At 31.5% G+C, this 16,507-nt stretch overlaps 1 pseudogene; it reads right to left on the reverse strand.

Annotated features, from left to right (window-relative positions):
* Nucleotides 1-11,657: 11,657 nt before the first annotated feature.
* Nucleotides 11,658-12,830, reverse strand: LOC138340734 (uncharacterized; annotated as a pseudogene).
* Between the last annotated feature and the right edge of the window lie 3,677 nt (nt 12,831-16,507).

Here is a 16,507-nt window from a genome sequence, read left to right on the forward strand (position 1 = left end):
TTATCTGAAAATTCTAAAATATGTTCAAATGTCAATTTAGATGACCCATTCATTTTATTCATTTATTGAATAATAGCTAATGAGTCATCTGAAAATTTTAAAATAGGCCCAAAAGTCATTTTTATATGGCACATTTCTTTTAGAATAATTTAGCTAACTAGTAAAAAAAATCAACTTATTTAATAATAACATTCATAATTTAATAATATTAGTAAACATGTAAAAAATGTCATTATTTTGAAAATAAAAAATATTATGATATAAATCAGATTTTCTCTCTCATTGTTTAGACACATGTTTTCTCTCTCATAGATTACATGCTCTCCTATATTTATGTAATTGAATAAATATTAAAGTTATTTTCAATTTGTCTCAAATATTAAAGTTATTTTCAATTTCTCTCTCATTGATATTAAAGTCCTTTTCAATTTCTCTCTCATTATTTACGCATGTTTTCAATTCTCTTCTAAGTTTGTTCCAAATCAAAGCAAATATCCCTAGATCATGTTCAATATATTATTATTTTTAATTATTTTTCTTTATTTTCGTTGCAAGATTGGATTTGAAGATTAACATTGATTTGGGTATTATATTTTTCATCTTCCTTATTATTTGCTTACTAATTTTACTTTTTTTTTAATTTTTTTTAATTGATTTGTTCTTGTTCTTAAAACCTATTTTAGGGTTTGATAATCTAAAATTCTATCTTCTATGGACGATTTCAAGAGAGTTACTAGAGGTATTGGACAAAATAATCAATTGTTTTTTCAGATTTTTCATCATTTAATATTCTTTTTACTCAAGAAATAAAGAAAAATGTAGGTTCCACTTCTAAATCTACGAGGATATACGGAGGGAAAAAATGCAGGACTCTGTCGGTGTGCAAAATCTCACACAAATTGATAGCCACGAAGTTGAGGAAGACCAATTTGTTGGAGAAGAGGTATTTTTTTTTGCATTTTATTATGTGTCTTGCACGTTTAGTTGAATTTGTTTAGTAAATTTTAAGATTCAAATAAATAAATGTTAAAATGCATTTAGAAGTGTATTTTTGTATTTCATATATTTATTGTATTTTGGTATTCTGTTTTTTTTTTGTTAGTTATGTCAATGAAAGACATATTATGATTTTGATTGTGTATTTCATAACCACGAAGTTGAAGAAGACCAATTTGTTGGAGAAGAGGTATTTTTTTTGCATGTCATGTGTCTCGCATGTTTAGTTGAATTTGTTTAGTAAATTTTAAGATTCAAATAAATACATGTTACAGTGCGTTTGGAAGTGTATTTTTGTATTTCATATATTTATTGTATTTTGGTATTCTGTTTTTTTTTTTTTGTGTTAGTTATGTCAATATAACACATATTATTAATTTTGATTGTGTATTTACTATTATTCGAATAGATTTGTAAGTGTATATGAAATTTTGATTCTGTTATAGTTAGTATTTATTTTTGTATTTCATAGTTTTAATGTTTTTTGTATTCATAGATTTGGAAGTGTATATTGAACTTTGATTCTATTATAGTTAGTATTGATTTTTGTATTTCATAGTTTTAATGTTTTTTGTATTCATAGATTTTGAAGTGTCTTGAAATTTGATGCTGTTATAGTCAGTATGTATTATTGTATTTCATAATTTTAATGTATTTTTATATCCATATATTTGGAATTGTATATTGTATTTCATATAATATATGTATTTTGTATTCTGCTTATACAAAAGTTACAAAATAAATTCAAATCAAAATAGTCTTTATTTTTTTACAATAAATCATTATATTTGAATTCGGAAAAAAGCAATATCAACAATTCTAGAAAAAATAATGATAATTGCATTGATCAAAATACATAAAAATTTAAAACGCAAATACATATGATTAATAATTATACAAGCAAAATCGCATCAAATCACAATCACATACAAAAAAATAAGGATTTATTAACTAAAACATACCTGCCTTTCGATTTTTCTATCCTGTTTATTTTCCAAAAAGCTTTTACCCAGATTATTTTTCAAAACATAAACCTCGCAAGAATTTTTTTGTAATTGATGAACATCATGAATAATTGACAAATTTATCGTTCAGTTTTATATAAGTTGTAATTGATGTTGAGAGTTTTAAGCATCTGTTACTTTTTATATATTTTCTCTCCCCTAAATAGATCATGTTTGTTATATAAATTCTGTATTCTTTTTAATTAAACAAAATAATTAAAATATAATTAACATACATAATAAGGTAAATTTTGACATTGTCACTAAATATTGAAAGTGTTGACACTATACCCTATTAAATAATAAAATATTGACATTTTGAAAAATTTCGCTTTCTTTTATTAATTTATTGAATAATAACTAATCTACCATCTAAAAATTCTAAAATAGGCCCTAAATTTGACCCATTTAATCAAAACCCAAAAATTTTAAGAAAATTAGCCCACTAACACAAAATCTAAACATCTAAACTATTTTGAAGATCTAACACAACAAATTAAGATAGAAAAATAAAAATAAAAATAAAAATAATTAACTAAATGAAATTAAAAAAGTTAGGGAAAAAAATTCAAGCAACAAACACCAATATGATAAACTTAAAGAACACTAACAAAATAATACAAAATTCGACACTACCAAAACGACTTATATGGTTAAAAGAAAATGATAATGACAGATTTGGATAGAGGTTAAGAGGGGGAAAAAGTTGACATAAATTTTGAGATAAATGAAGGTTGCCGAAAATTTTTGCCAGAAAATCTTTTTGACAGATTTTGGACTTAAAATTTATATCAGATAACAGCCCTTGAAGAGCTCTACACATTTATGTACAGGATTTGGGATGAGGATGACCGAAACTTCATAAATTTAGGCAAAAAAGTAAAGATTCGTATTTGATTTTTCTTAAATCTATGGAGTTTGACTATAGATATTGATGAATGGTTTGTGATTTGTGTAGAGGAGGTAAATTTTTGAAATTTTTTTGAGAGTAAGAGATGGTAAATTTTTGAAAATTTTTCTTGTCAAAAAGGTGATTGCAGCTGGCAGCAGTGATGACGGTGGCGGTGGCTGATCGGCGGCAGTGGGAGCAAAGGGAAGAAGAAAATAAAAATGTTAATTTTTGGAGGTTTTTGTATTTTTGTTAGGGTCCAAGTGGCAGGGGGATCGGGCTATCTCGCCCGGCCCGCGTCCCAATCTGAACCGCGTCCCTCCCGGCCCATCCCCTTATGTTTAGGGGGTTTAAGGGATGAGGGGACCGGTCAGGGGCCGGTTCACCCCTGCGTCCCGGTTGACCCGACCCGGTTGAACCGGTCGGTTCGCGGGATCCTTTTTTTAATTTTTTTTCAAAAAGTTACCGTTTTAATCCGTTGGGGAAACGGCTAGTGGGTCCCCCAACGGATTTTTGCCACTTTTTGTGTTCCCAAACACCCCCTACCACCCCCTACTTTAATTTTTTTAAACCCTCAAGTTATAATCATTACACTTTAACCCATTTTTAATATTATAAATACACCTGTCCTCTACTATTTCTTACAAAATCATCTATTCTCATTTCTCCATCTATTTTTCTATGTTCTCTCAACTCTCAACTCTCAACTATCAATTTTAATTTCTATTCCATTTTAATTCTCCTATTATTATAATCCATATATTTCAATTTTCAATTCAAAATTTTCATGTTATATCAATATATATAATTATATTATCTCATATTTGTTATCAAGTATTGGTTGGAGTTTCAAATTACAAGTTACAACAAATCACAAGCTTCAACAATCTGTTTAACGTCTGCTATTAACGCAGACATTTGGTACATTCACTTCATAATATTTATATTTCATTTTACGTCTTTATTTTTGTGTTATTATTATTTTTATATTACACTTTATATATAATTAAGTATGAGTTCTAGCAAAAAAAATCGCGGTAAAGGAAAATAGAAAGCACAAGATAACAAAGAAAGTATACTTTTTAAATTATTTAATTTTGGTAAAAAAAATAGTAAAGAAAAAAAGAGTAGTAAAAGTGGTGGTACTTCATCTAAATCAACGAGTAGAGTTAGATTTAACATAAATGATTCTACTTATGTTGATGATACTCCTTATGATATTGATTCAAATGTTCAACTCGATCACGAAAGTTTAGAACGACGTTATGGTAATATTAATCCTAATGTTGATGAAAATTCAGGTGAAGAAGTAGAAGCTGATTTGGGAGAAGAGGAGTTAGAGAAACACCTACTAGTCCGGTGACAGAAGTTTCAAATGAGACTTCAACTTATCGGAGCAAAATTTTGGACATCCACCCCTTATACCTCCCACAAGAGAGAAGGTGAAGTATCAACGGCCTAAAACTTCTATTGTGTGACAATTTATGACTTTCAATAAAGAAAATAGTGTTGCTATTTGTAATAAGTGGAAGCAACCTTTTAAACATAAACAAGGTGGGGGTCAAGGTGGAACGGGGAATTAAATAGACATTTGTTATCTTGTGTGTCGATTCAATATAAAGAAGCTAAAGCATTAGCCAATAGAAAAAAAGGAATTTCAATTGATGAATTTGATATTACCGGTAATGCATCGATAGGGGCTTCTAACATGGTTCAAGGAACATTAGATCCTTTTAACCTCGCAGCTCCAATAACACAACGTAAATATAATAAGGAATTAGATCGGGAAAATTTAGCTAAAATGGTTTCTGTTTGTGGTTTGCCTTATAGTTTTCCTTCAAATCCAGTTTTATTGAATATATTCAACAAACTTATAATCCGAATTATAGAGGTTTTTCAAGAAATACTGTTAAATATGATGTTTTTGAATTTCAAGGTAAACATTGTCAATTTCTTCGTTGTATATTTAGCATATTAGATAGTAGAGTGTCTACAACTTTGGACATGGGTCGTAGTGTTAATGGAAATGATTATTTAACTATTACTGCACATTGGATTGATCATAATTGGAATTTGCAAAAAAGAATTATAAGTTATAAACTATGTATAGAGAAAAAAAAACTGGTGCATATTTAGCTTCAAGTATTTAAGTGTTTTAGATTGTTACGTGATTATAGATAAAATAATGTCAATCGCATTAGATTATGCATCTAATAATACAAACGCTGCTAAAATGTTAAAAGTTAGATTATGTCTAATTGACAATAATGGTTTTCATGTTAGATGTGTTGCACATATATTAAATTTAGTTGTACAAGATGGTATTTCATTATTTGATTGTGGTAGCTTAAAAGTTGAATATGCCGCTACCTTAATTTTTCATACAAACAATGCTGCTAGAATTAGAGAATTTAATTAGCGTTGTTTAGTATGTGAATTGTCACCTAAAAAAATTTCAAAACATATTAAAACAAGGTGGAATTCTCTTTACGAAATGCTTTTGATTTCTTACAAATATAGAAGACCCATACAAATGGTTTTTAATGCTCATAATGCTGACCCATTAGATAGAATTTGTGATGAACATTAGGAAGAAACTAAAGAACTATTACAATTTTAGGACTTTTTTATGATGCTACTAACATGTTTTTTTGAAATTTATTATCCTACTATTTCATCCGTATTAATAAATATTTGTGCTCTTACAATTCAATTTTACAAATGTGAAAAAATATATAAATTTAGAGTTGCAATTGAAGGTATGATTGAAAAATTTAAAAAATATTTTTTTCCTATTCCTCAAATTTTTTTAACGGCTACTTTACTTCATCCTGCTTATAAATTACAAGGTGTGCAAGGCCTTGTTGACACTTTTTATGAAACTTTAGAAATTTTACCGGAAGAAATTTCAAATTGTCAAACGTTTAAGTCTAGCATAAAAGTAGAAGTAAAAATGTTGTATGAAAAATATAGAACTATGGAAAATTTTCAAGGAGAAGTTGGTCAAACTTCTAATGTTGAGATTGATTTGTCACTTCCAATTTCAACTTATATGTGAGGTATTCTTGGTCTTAATTTTATTAATCGTGATGATTTTAAAGAATATCTTAATCAATCTTTAGAAATATTGGAAATTAAAGATGGCAATGAAGATTTATTAGGATGGTGGAGTAGGCGAAGCGATGGATTTCCAACTTTGAGCAAAATGGTTCGTGATGTTCTAGTTATTCAAGCTTCATTAGTTGCAACGGAGGCTGCTTTCAGTGCTTTAAGATTTCAAATTGGTGATCATAGACATTCATTGGCGGAAGACAGTTTGGAAATAACAATTTTATTTAGAGACTGGTCCAATGCCGAAAGGAGGAATAACAATTTGCCAAAGTTAAGTAAAAAACAAGCAAGTTGGATCAAAACACAAATTGAATGCAGTGATGATGAATTAGAGGCACAATAATTTTTAGCAAGTTTACCAACACCAGAGGATATCGCCATCGATATGCTGCGACAATTAGAATTAAATTTTTAATGGAGAAAACATATAGTTTTGGATTACATTCGAGAACTAATTGAAACAAAACCCTTCTTAGAAGGTGGCTGCGTAAAATTAGTTACTCATCTAATATCTGTAACAAATATTAGTTTTACGTATGAGAACTTATTGAAACAGAACCCTTCCTAGAAGGTGGCTGCGTAGATTAGTTACACCACTAATATTTGTTAATTGTAACTTCTAAGTTCTATTGAATAAATTTGAAGGTTTTAACTTTTGTTCAAGTTTTCTTTATACAATTATTGTTTTGCATTTTAATTTTAATATGTACAATTAAATATATACTAAAGTACTAAACTAACTAAAGTACTAAACTAACTTTAAAATACTTAATTTAAAGTTTACAATTTACATTACTTTAAAATATTTAAATTACAAATTTAAACTTCTCAAATTTGAAATTTAAAACTTAAAAGTTGAATCTTGGAATTTGAAACATGAATCTTGAAATTTGAAAATAGAAAATTTAAAAATTTATTTTGATATTTGAAAATAAAAAATTTGTTAGCTAAAGACATATAATTTCAATACAAATATACAAGTATTTAAAAACAAAAAAATCCCCTGTTCCGTTCCGTCTCGTCCATCAAATCCCATCCCATTCCGTATATATAGTGGGACGGGATGGGACCTATTTTTGTCCCCCCCAATTCCGGTCCCGGTCCAATTCACCTCTCCCGTCACCCGTCCCCATTCGTTCCGTCCCCCAGTCCCCTTCCCCGTCCCCTTGCCAACCCTAGGTCCAATAATAGCCCTTAGATTAGAATATCATGAATGATTGGTCTAAATTAACCTAATGCAAACAAAATTAGCCCATTTGGGAAACAAAATAAGGGAAATTAGTAAACTAGTAAAAAAAATATAATTAGTAAAAATATCCATACCCTTTTTCAATTAATTCTATATATCTTCTTTTTTTAAAAAAAAACATTCTCTCTCATATTTATCTTTTCGAATTCTTAATTCGTTCTCCTATTAAAAAAAATTCTCTTTCTCATATTTATCTTTTATGATTTTCCTCCAACATTCAAGTTGCCATATTTCTCTGTCTTATATTTTGGTTGTTATTTTATCAAAAATTGGATCAACAAGAATATCTTTGATTAAGATATCCCTAGATTTATGCTATTTTCAGGTTTCTTTTCTAATTTATTTTTGTTTAAATCGTTAAAAAAATTTGTTTGTATTTTTCAAATTTCCGTTATGGTTCACTCTCCAATGGCTAAATCCAATAGTCTTACTAGAGTATCCACCTTAATCAACCAATTTATAGTGATTTTCATCCTTTAATTTATTTATTACTCAAGAAATAGCGTATAATGTATGATCCGCTGCTAAAATGAGGGAAGAAAGAGGGTCCGAATATTTACAAGACCCAATTGGTGTGCAAAACCTTCCTCAAATTCATAACACAAATGTGGAATCTTCATCTACTCGTAAGGATCTTGATAAAACGATGAAGATCGACTAGTTTTCAAACAATTTTCTATTAGCTTGTTTTGTATTTATAGTTCTTTTTTAGAATTTCATATTCTTCTCAATTTATATTCAAATCACTATGTATACTATCAATATTGTATTTATTAAAAATTTCATGTTGAATAGTTTATGAATCTTGTATTTGTCCCTAATTTTATTCATCCAAAGGTATGACAACTAGTTATGTATTCAATTTATAGGGAGAACAACTTTCTATTAGTTTATTTGTGTTCGAATATAAATACAAATAATATACATATTGGAATGAATATGACTTAGAAAAAAAACAAGATATGAAGAGAAAAATAAATACACAGTGAAAAAATATATGAATACAACTATATTTCTTAAATAGATACATATTTATTTGATATTCATATTGGAATGAATACAAACTAATAAAGAAATACAAGTTTCATTATACAAAATACAACATGAAAACTAGAATGAATACTTATACAAACGGTATACATATTGGAATAAATATGATTTAAGCAATAATAAAAAATTCTAAAAAATAAAACAAATACACTATGAAAAAAGTATTCTAAATAATTGATAAAACTATAGGTGTTTAAATTTCTAAATTAAAAAAATTAAATTTAATAGATAAAACTATAATGCATTATCAAAAAGTTTCATAACAAAAATTATTGAGAATTAGATACTAAAATTTTTTATTGTAATATTTTCATAAAAATAATTAGTGAAAAGTTGATAACGAAATTTTATAGATGTGGTACTTCTTTAATTTTGTGATTTTCATAACAATAATTACTGAAAATTTGATATTTATTTTGGTTGATAAAAGTGTTTAGAAAAAAATTAAGAAAGTTGGATATTGAATTTTTTTAGAACAATGGAGAAAGACATATTTTTAGAACATGATGTTAAAAGAAGAAAGAGATGAAAGTTAGTGTATTTTGATAAATTGTAATTGATGAGACTTTTAAGCATTTGTTCCTTTTTTCAAATAATTATCTCTCCTAAATTCCTCCAATCTGTTATATAAAAATTGTATTCTTTAAAAAAAAGAATAAGAACATAAATAAGATACATAACCAACTTAAATTTTGACATTTTTACTAAATATTAAGTGTTGTTAATGAACCCTCTTAAATATTGAAATATTGACATTTTATTTTTTTTTAAAATAATAATACAAATAAAGTAAACGAACCAAAAGTACAAATAAAAATATATATCAAAAAACATTATTATATATTATAAAGATAAAATGAACACGTAAAAAACTAGGTGTTCACGGCATGCCCTTTTTGCTTGAAAACATGAGGAGTTTTCAAGCAAAGAAAGTGAACGAACTGACCAATTTTTGATTTTTCAAAACTACGATGAAGCCATTTTAAATAAGATCATTGAAACTTACTTCAGAGTCTGTCTACATATATTTGATTAAAATAAAATCAGGTCAGTGTGGTTCGAGAAACTTTTATAGCCGAAACTATCAGAAACGGTGGTCAAAAGATTGCTTCATATTTCTTGTCATCATCTGCTGCCTATAGTTACGAAGAAAATAGCTAAAGAACTATGTGTCTCTACATTAAAGAAGTTACAACATCATGTTTTAACTTGAGTTGACGTTTGAAACTCAAAACTCAAGATCAAAAAATGAAAAATCCAAAAGGATGTGTTTCTTTTAGGGAAGAAGAAAATATGGGAATCTTGAACTAGGACGTATAGACCAAGAAAGAAAAGGAGGAATAAGCGTATTGTCCTAAGAGTTTCAAATAAGACATATTGTCTTTGTAGATTGTCATAAGATTGGGTGTATTACCCAAATGTAAATATGGTGTGTTTAACCCGTGAAAAGTGGTGCCTATGGTGTGTATTGCCCATAAATAGAGGATTAATGCGTATTGTATGTGAATAAGGACTGGTGCGTATTGCACATGAATTCAGATTGGTGCGTATTACACGAAATTCAGACTGGTCCTTATTGCACATGAACAAATGATGATGCGAATTGCCCATGAATAAAGGTTATGTGCGTGTTTCATGAAATTTAGACACATGCGTATTGCCCGAAGCTCTCGAATTGAGAGGCAAGAATGGAATAGCATGAGATGAAACAACAAACATGTGAAGACTTTGGAGAACTTCCTTTTTGTGATGTTTCATTTTTGACTTGTGATCTTGCATTTTCTTTTGTTCATGTGTTGAGCAAAATAATATGAAAAGAATTTTTTTTTAGTTTAAAGTGGTGGTTGGTTTGTGTCCTTGATGCTTTGATGACTTGACCGTACTCCTGACTAATTTCTCCTCCTATACTAAGAATTCTTTATTGAACAACCTTTGAAGTTTTTTTTTGTCAATACAGGTGCCTTGATCTTCGGTACTACCAAATATCTTGGTGTGACTAAATGTCCCAAAGAATGAATTCTTCTTTTGAATTTTTTTCATGACCTAAGAGAGTATATCAGGTTCCTTCACGAGTTTCAATGAAGATTTGAGGCATTTTTAGTCCTTGCCCGATGGTATGTCAACTCAGATTGGATCAAGAAAGACTATGAACTTAAGGAAGGACATTCCATTCTAAAGAAAAATGATAAAGAGAACTTATCATTAGGCATATGTCGACTTTGATTGAACCATGAACTGCACTTTGGACTCGACCCCTGATTCTTTTGAGTTCTTTAGTTCTCAAAATCCGAGTCATTGTCAATTGATCTATGTGTCCTTCATGCAAAATTGTTAATAAATGATCATCTTTGCAGATTTATTCCAATGATGTTTTTCCCTTTATCTTAAGGTGCACGTAGGATTTTCACCAGTAAGATCTTCTCTTTTGTTGTCTTATGGGGCCTATGAAGGTTTTCACCGATAAGATTCTCTCATTTCAATTATTGTTTTAACTTATGGTTTCCCAAGGGTTTTCAATCATAAGTTTTTTTCGAACAATGTTGCCCTTGATAATCAATAGTGTGTGCAAGACACATTGAATTTATAATTCTTAGAGTTGATCAAACTGTTGATTGCTAGAATAAAATTATAAACAGAATTACAATCTGACACTATTCTATAAAAAAATAAAATAAAAAAATGCCCTAATTTTCTATAAATACTGGAAGACTGACTTCTTTTGGTATGATCGAACCCCAAAGGGTTGACTACGTATCCTTTCGGAATCAGGTCAAACGTAGATCAAATTTTCAAAGAATGGATTTTTTTGGGAAGAGGTTTCTTTGTTCTTCCAACCCTAAACTTGTCGTAGTACATTAAAAGGCATTAAATGTAGTTTCTTTTGACTGCATCCGCATTAACAATTATGTCTGTTATTTTTTCCTGTACATCAGTAAGGTGCAGAACTCTTTTGGACAGTACTTCCTTGACAAGATATGAACCTTGCCAATTTTGGCAAACTTTCCCTTAGCACCTTCTTGGTGTGGGAGAATGCATTGTAAGACCAGTTGACCTACTTCAAAGTGTCTTGGGTGCACCTTTTTGTTGTATGGACGAGCCATCCTTTGCTGATAAAGCTGACCAAAACAGATGATCGTCAATCGTTTCTCATCTATTAATGTAAGCTACTCTAGTCGGGTTTTGACCCAATCAGTATCTTCAGTTTCAGCCTTAACAATGATTCGAATAGATGGAATTGCACTTCCACCGAAATCACAGCCTCAGTCCGATACACCAGCAAATAAGGAGTTGCACCAATCGAGGTGCGCACTGTTGTGTGATATCCTAAAAGTGCAAATGGTAGATTCTCATGCCATTGTCTGGTGCCTTGAACCATCCTTCTGAGAATTTTTTTTCTATTCATGTAGCTTCCTCCACAACACAATTAGCTTTTGGTAGGCACGGAGTAGAATTGTGGTGCACAATTTTGAACTGCTTACATACCTCCTTCATCAGATTGCTATTAAGGTTTGCAACATTATCTATGATGATAGCTCTTGGCATACCAAATTTACAAATGATGTTTGAATGGACAAAATCCACGACCGCCTTCTTAGTTTCTGCTTTGAAAATGATCGCCTCCAGCTATTTGGTAAAGTAATCAATTGTGACCAAAATATTTCCATGTCCAATAGAGGTTTTTGGCTCAATTGGTCCGATGACATCCATTCCCCAATGCAACAAAGGGACAAGGGCCGTCCATGGGGTGCAACTCTGAATGAGGTGATTGAATGAGATCACCATGAATTTGACATTAATGACATTTTTTCACAAAGCAAAATAAATCTTGTTCCATGGCAAGCCAATAATACCCTGCCTTGAGTATTTTTTTTGCAAGGACATATCCATTCATGTGTGGTCCACATACCCCAACGTGTACTTTATTTATGATCTTCTCAGTTTCTTCAGCACCCACACATCTTAATAAGTTCAAATCCAAAGTTCGTTTATATAAAACTTCCCCGCTCAAAAGGAGACAATTAGCCAGACGTTTAATAGTTCATTTTTAGCTTCCATTAGCATGTTCGAGGCATCTCTCTGTCTTTAAAAATTTCTTGATATCTGAGTATCATGACTCACCATGTGGTTCTGCTTCAACTGTATTACAATAGCCATGTCGGTCCCGAACTTTAATCTCCAATGGAGTGATGTAAGTCTTTCCAAGATTCGGAAGCATTGAGGCCAAAGTAGTGAAGGCATCGTCCAATTCATTATGAAATTTGGGTATGAATCTAAACTCGATGGACCTGAACCTTTTTCAAAGATCTTCGACACATAGTATGTATGGAAGAAGCTTGAGGTCTCGAGTTTTCTATTCACCTTGGGCTTGTCGAATAAGCAAATTAGAATCTCCAAACATAATCAATTCTTGCACACCCAAATGTATTGCCATATTTAGACCCATGATGCAAGCTTCATACTCAGTCATATTATTTGTACAAAAGAAACGAAGTCGATCTGTTGTAGGGTAATATTCCCCTGTGGGCGATATTAGAATTTCCCCAATCCCTGTGCCTTTTTCGTTGATTGCTCCATCAAAATACAATTGACAGGCCTGATTTCCATCTGAACCTACTTCCTCGATTGTGTTAATCGCTTCATCTGGAAAATATGTATCCAATGGTTCATAGTTACCATCGACTGGATTCTTTTCAACGTGGTCTGCCAAAGCTTGAGCTTTCATTGCAGTTTGAGTGACATATATAATGTCAAATTTTGTGAGCAAAATTTGCCATTTCACAAGTCTGCCGGTTGACATTGGCTTCTGAAAGATGTACTTCAAAGAATCCATCCTAGATATGAGGTAATTTATGTAGGACAAGACGTAATGCGTTCACTTTTGAGCTACCCAAGTTAGGGAGGAACACGTCCTTTCCAAGAGGGTATACTTGACCTCATAACTAGTGAATTTTTTGGTCAAGTAGTAGATCGCTTGCTCTTTCCTACTTGTGGAGTCGTGTTGACCGAGAACGCACCCAAAGGAATTATCTATCATTAAAAGATATAGAAAGAGATCCTATCAGGTTCAGGCGGGACCAATATGGGAGTATTGAACAAATACTCCTTGATTTTTTTGAAAAGCTTGTTGACAGTCTTCTGTCCATCTGACAACATCTTTATTCAAAAGTCTGAAAATGGGATCACTAGGGGTTGTGGGTTGAGCAATAAACCTGCTGATGTAGTTCAACCTCCCAAGTAGACTCATGACTTTGGTCTTATTTTTCGAGAGTGGTAAATCCCGAATAGTTTTTATTTTGGAAGGATCTTATTCAATTCCCCTTCTACTGACAACAAAACCCAAAAGTTTTCCAGATGGAACTCAAAATGCACATTTTGATGGATTAATCTTGAGATCATATCTTCGCATTCTTCACAAGAATTTTCTCAGATTTTGCGTATGATCAACTTTTGTTTTAGACTTGATGATTACGTCGTAAACGTATACTTCAATTTCTTTATGCATCATATCATGAAACATGGTGGTCATAACCCTCATGTAAGTTGCCCCTACATTTTAAAGACCAAATGACATGACCCTGTAACGTCCCCCATGGAATGGTGAAAGCATTTTTCTCAGTGTCCTGTTCATCCATCAGGATTTAATGATACCCCGCATAACAGTCTACAAAAGATCGAATATTGTATTTTGCACAATTATCAAAAAGTATGTGGATATTTGGCAAATGAAAGGTGGACTAGCCTTGTTCAAATCCCGACAGTCAACACAAACTCTTGTCTTTCCATCCTTTTTTAACACAGGAACAACATTTTCCAACAAAGTAGTGTAACGAGTGGCTTGGATCACATTTGTATTTAGTTGTTTCATAATTTCTTCCTTGATCTTTTCACTCACGTTGGATTTGAATTTCCTTCTTTTCAGTTGGATGGGTGGAAATCAGGATGAGTGGGCAACTTATGAACCACTAAATCAACACCAAAACCTGGCATGTCATCATAAGACCAAGCAAATATATCTCCGTATTCAATTAAATGTTGTATTATGGCCTCTCTAATTTCATGATTGATATGAAGGCTTATTTTTATTTCCTTAAATTCCTCAGTACTTCAGAAATTGATTGTCTTAGTTTTACTAAAATTAGAGTTAGGTTTGTGCTCAAACTATTCCAATTCCCTATTAATTTCCATAAAAGCCTCTTTTTTTTATCATATTCAACCTCTTGACTTGGTGATTCAAGAATAAACAACTCTTTGAAATCTGAAAGGGAATTCCGCATGCATGTCAAGTTATCAAAGCCAGAATTCACAGAACTGAAAATAGAGAATAAGAATTAGGGAGGGGGAAAATACAAAATTTACTGTGAAACTAGAATTTCATTTCAGTAAAATCGAAAAAGGGACAGAAGGGTTGACACTAATACAAAATAATTTGAAATATTCGGATCACAACCTTGACAATAACAAAATACGAAAGATTAGCAAAACAAACTACCACGACTCCTTCCTTATGGGGAAATGAGTGATTTTCCAATTGCTTAGCTCAACGCTTGAGCCCTCGAGCTGCACATCGGCATGACTTGTACCTTTACCAACATGGACCGTGTTTACTTCACAAAACGACTGACTGAGATCCTCAGTAGCTTATTCAATGTCTTCAAGAGTAAATGAAGCTTTCATTTCTGAACTTTGAGCCTTGATAAAAGAATGATAAATATGAGGAATCAGTTTCAGCAACGCCCAATCAGTCTTTTTGTGGTTCTTAGCCTTATCTCCATTTCTCTTACTTTATTGTACTCGAGGCAAGAGGTGACTTGGTTTACTCTAAGAGTAATTGAATCCATGATTCCTTGCGAACATAGTCGCAAACCTTTACCAGGTTGATAACCATATCTGAGAATTGTCGTTGCTACCATTGAAGCGAAAGAATAGAGATATAGTTAGATGATGGGGTCTATTTCCTTAAAGTGATCGACTTATACAACCTCAAAAGACTTGTAAACAACGAAATCACTTCCTTATTTTGCTTCAATGTATGGGATGGATCTCTGTGAATTGGTGAATCATCTTCCCCATGAACAATGATTTCCTGATGGTTGTATTCAAATTTAACAACTTGATGCAGAGTTGATGGGACTGTCGGAGCCATGTGGATCCATGGCCTTCCTAGTATAAATTTATATTATGTGTCCATATCCATTACTTGGAACACAATCATAAAGTCCACTTGTCCAATTGTCATTTTTAATTTGATTTCACCAATGGTATCCCTACTTGAGCCGTCATATGCTCGTACAAATACATTACTGGGATGATTTTGTATAGGTTAACTTTCAAGCTTTACATCTTAGAAATAAGACATATGTCTACCCCTGATACCTTATCTATCATGACCCTCTTTACATAGTACCCTTCACATTTCACTGTAAGAAGCAAGGCTCTGTTATGTCCAACTTCCTCCTTGGGCAACTCATCATTAGTTAAAGTGACTATGTCTGACTTAAAGACGTGCTTGACCATTTTCTCCAACTGATTTACGGTGGTCTCTTTCGGCACATATGCTTCATTCAAAACCTTATTCAACACACGACGATGTTCTTCTAAGTGCAAAAGTAGAGACAACAGTGAAATCTGTGTTGTGATCTTCTTCAATTTTTCCACAATTGAATAATCTGGAACCTTAAGCTTTTTTAGAAATTCTTCATCTTTTTCCTCAGTAACTGCTTTCTTTAATAGTACTTGGATATTTTGAGTCATCCTCCCTTTTCTTAATTTGTTTGGAGGATAACATCTTCCAGAGCGTGTCAACCCTCCTGCTTCATCAATCTCTTCAATAATCTCCTTTCCTTGATAAACCACCGCGATCTTGTTATAGTTCCAAGAGACAACTTTTGAATCAGTTACATGAAGTTGTGGGACGAGCTTAATCAAATATAGGCTCTTTCAACTTTGTCAAGCATTTTTGGTCATGTTGTGTTAATGGAAAACCTTTTGATACATACAAGTTAGACATACCCGCTCAAACTTCGATCCCATTTGAAACCCCCGGACACACAAAACTTTGGTATCAAGATTAACACTCTCCACACTCAGAGATGCAACTGGATCTAAACTCTTTATTGACTTGTCTTCTTCTCCGATCTTCCTAAACAACTTCCTTATTTTGCCAAGGAGTGTTACTTTTGATCATCACAAACTATACCCACTAAGTTG

The sequence above is a fragment of the Solanum lycopersicum genome, chromosome 12 (assembly GCF_036512215.1).
Source record: "Solanum lycopersicum chromosome 12, SLM_r2.1".
In the NCBI taxonomy this organism is placed as follows: Eukaryota; Viridiplantae; Streptophyta; class Magnoliopsida; order Solanales; family Solanaceae; genus Solanum; species Solanum lycopersicum.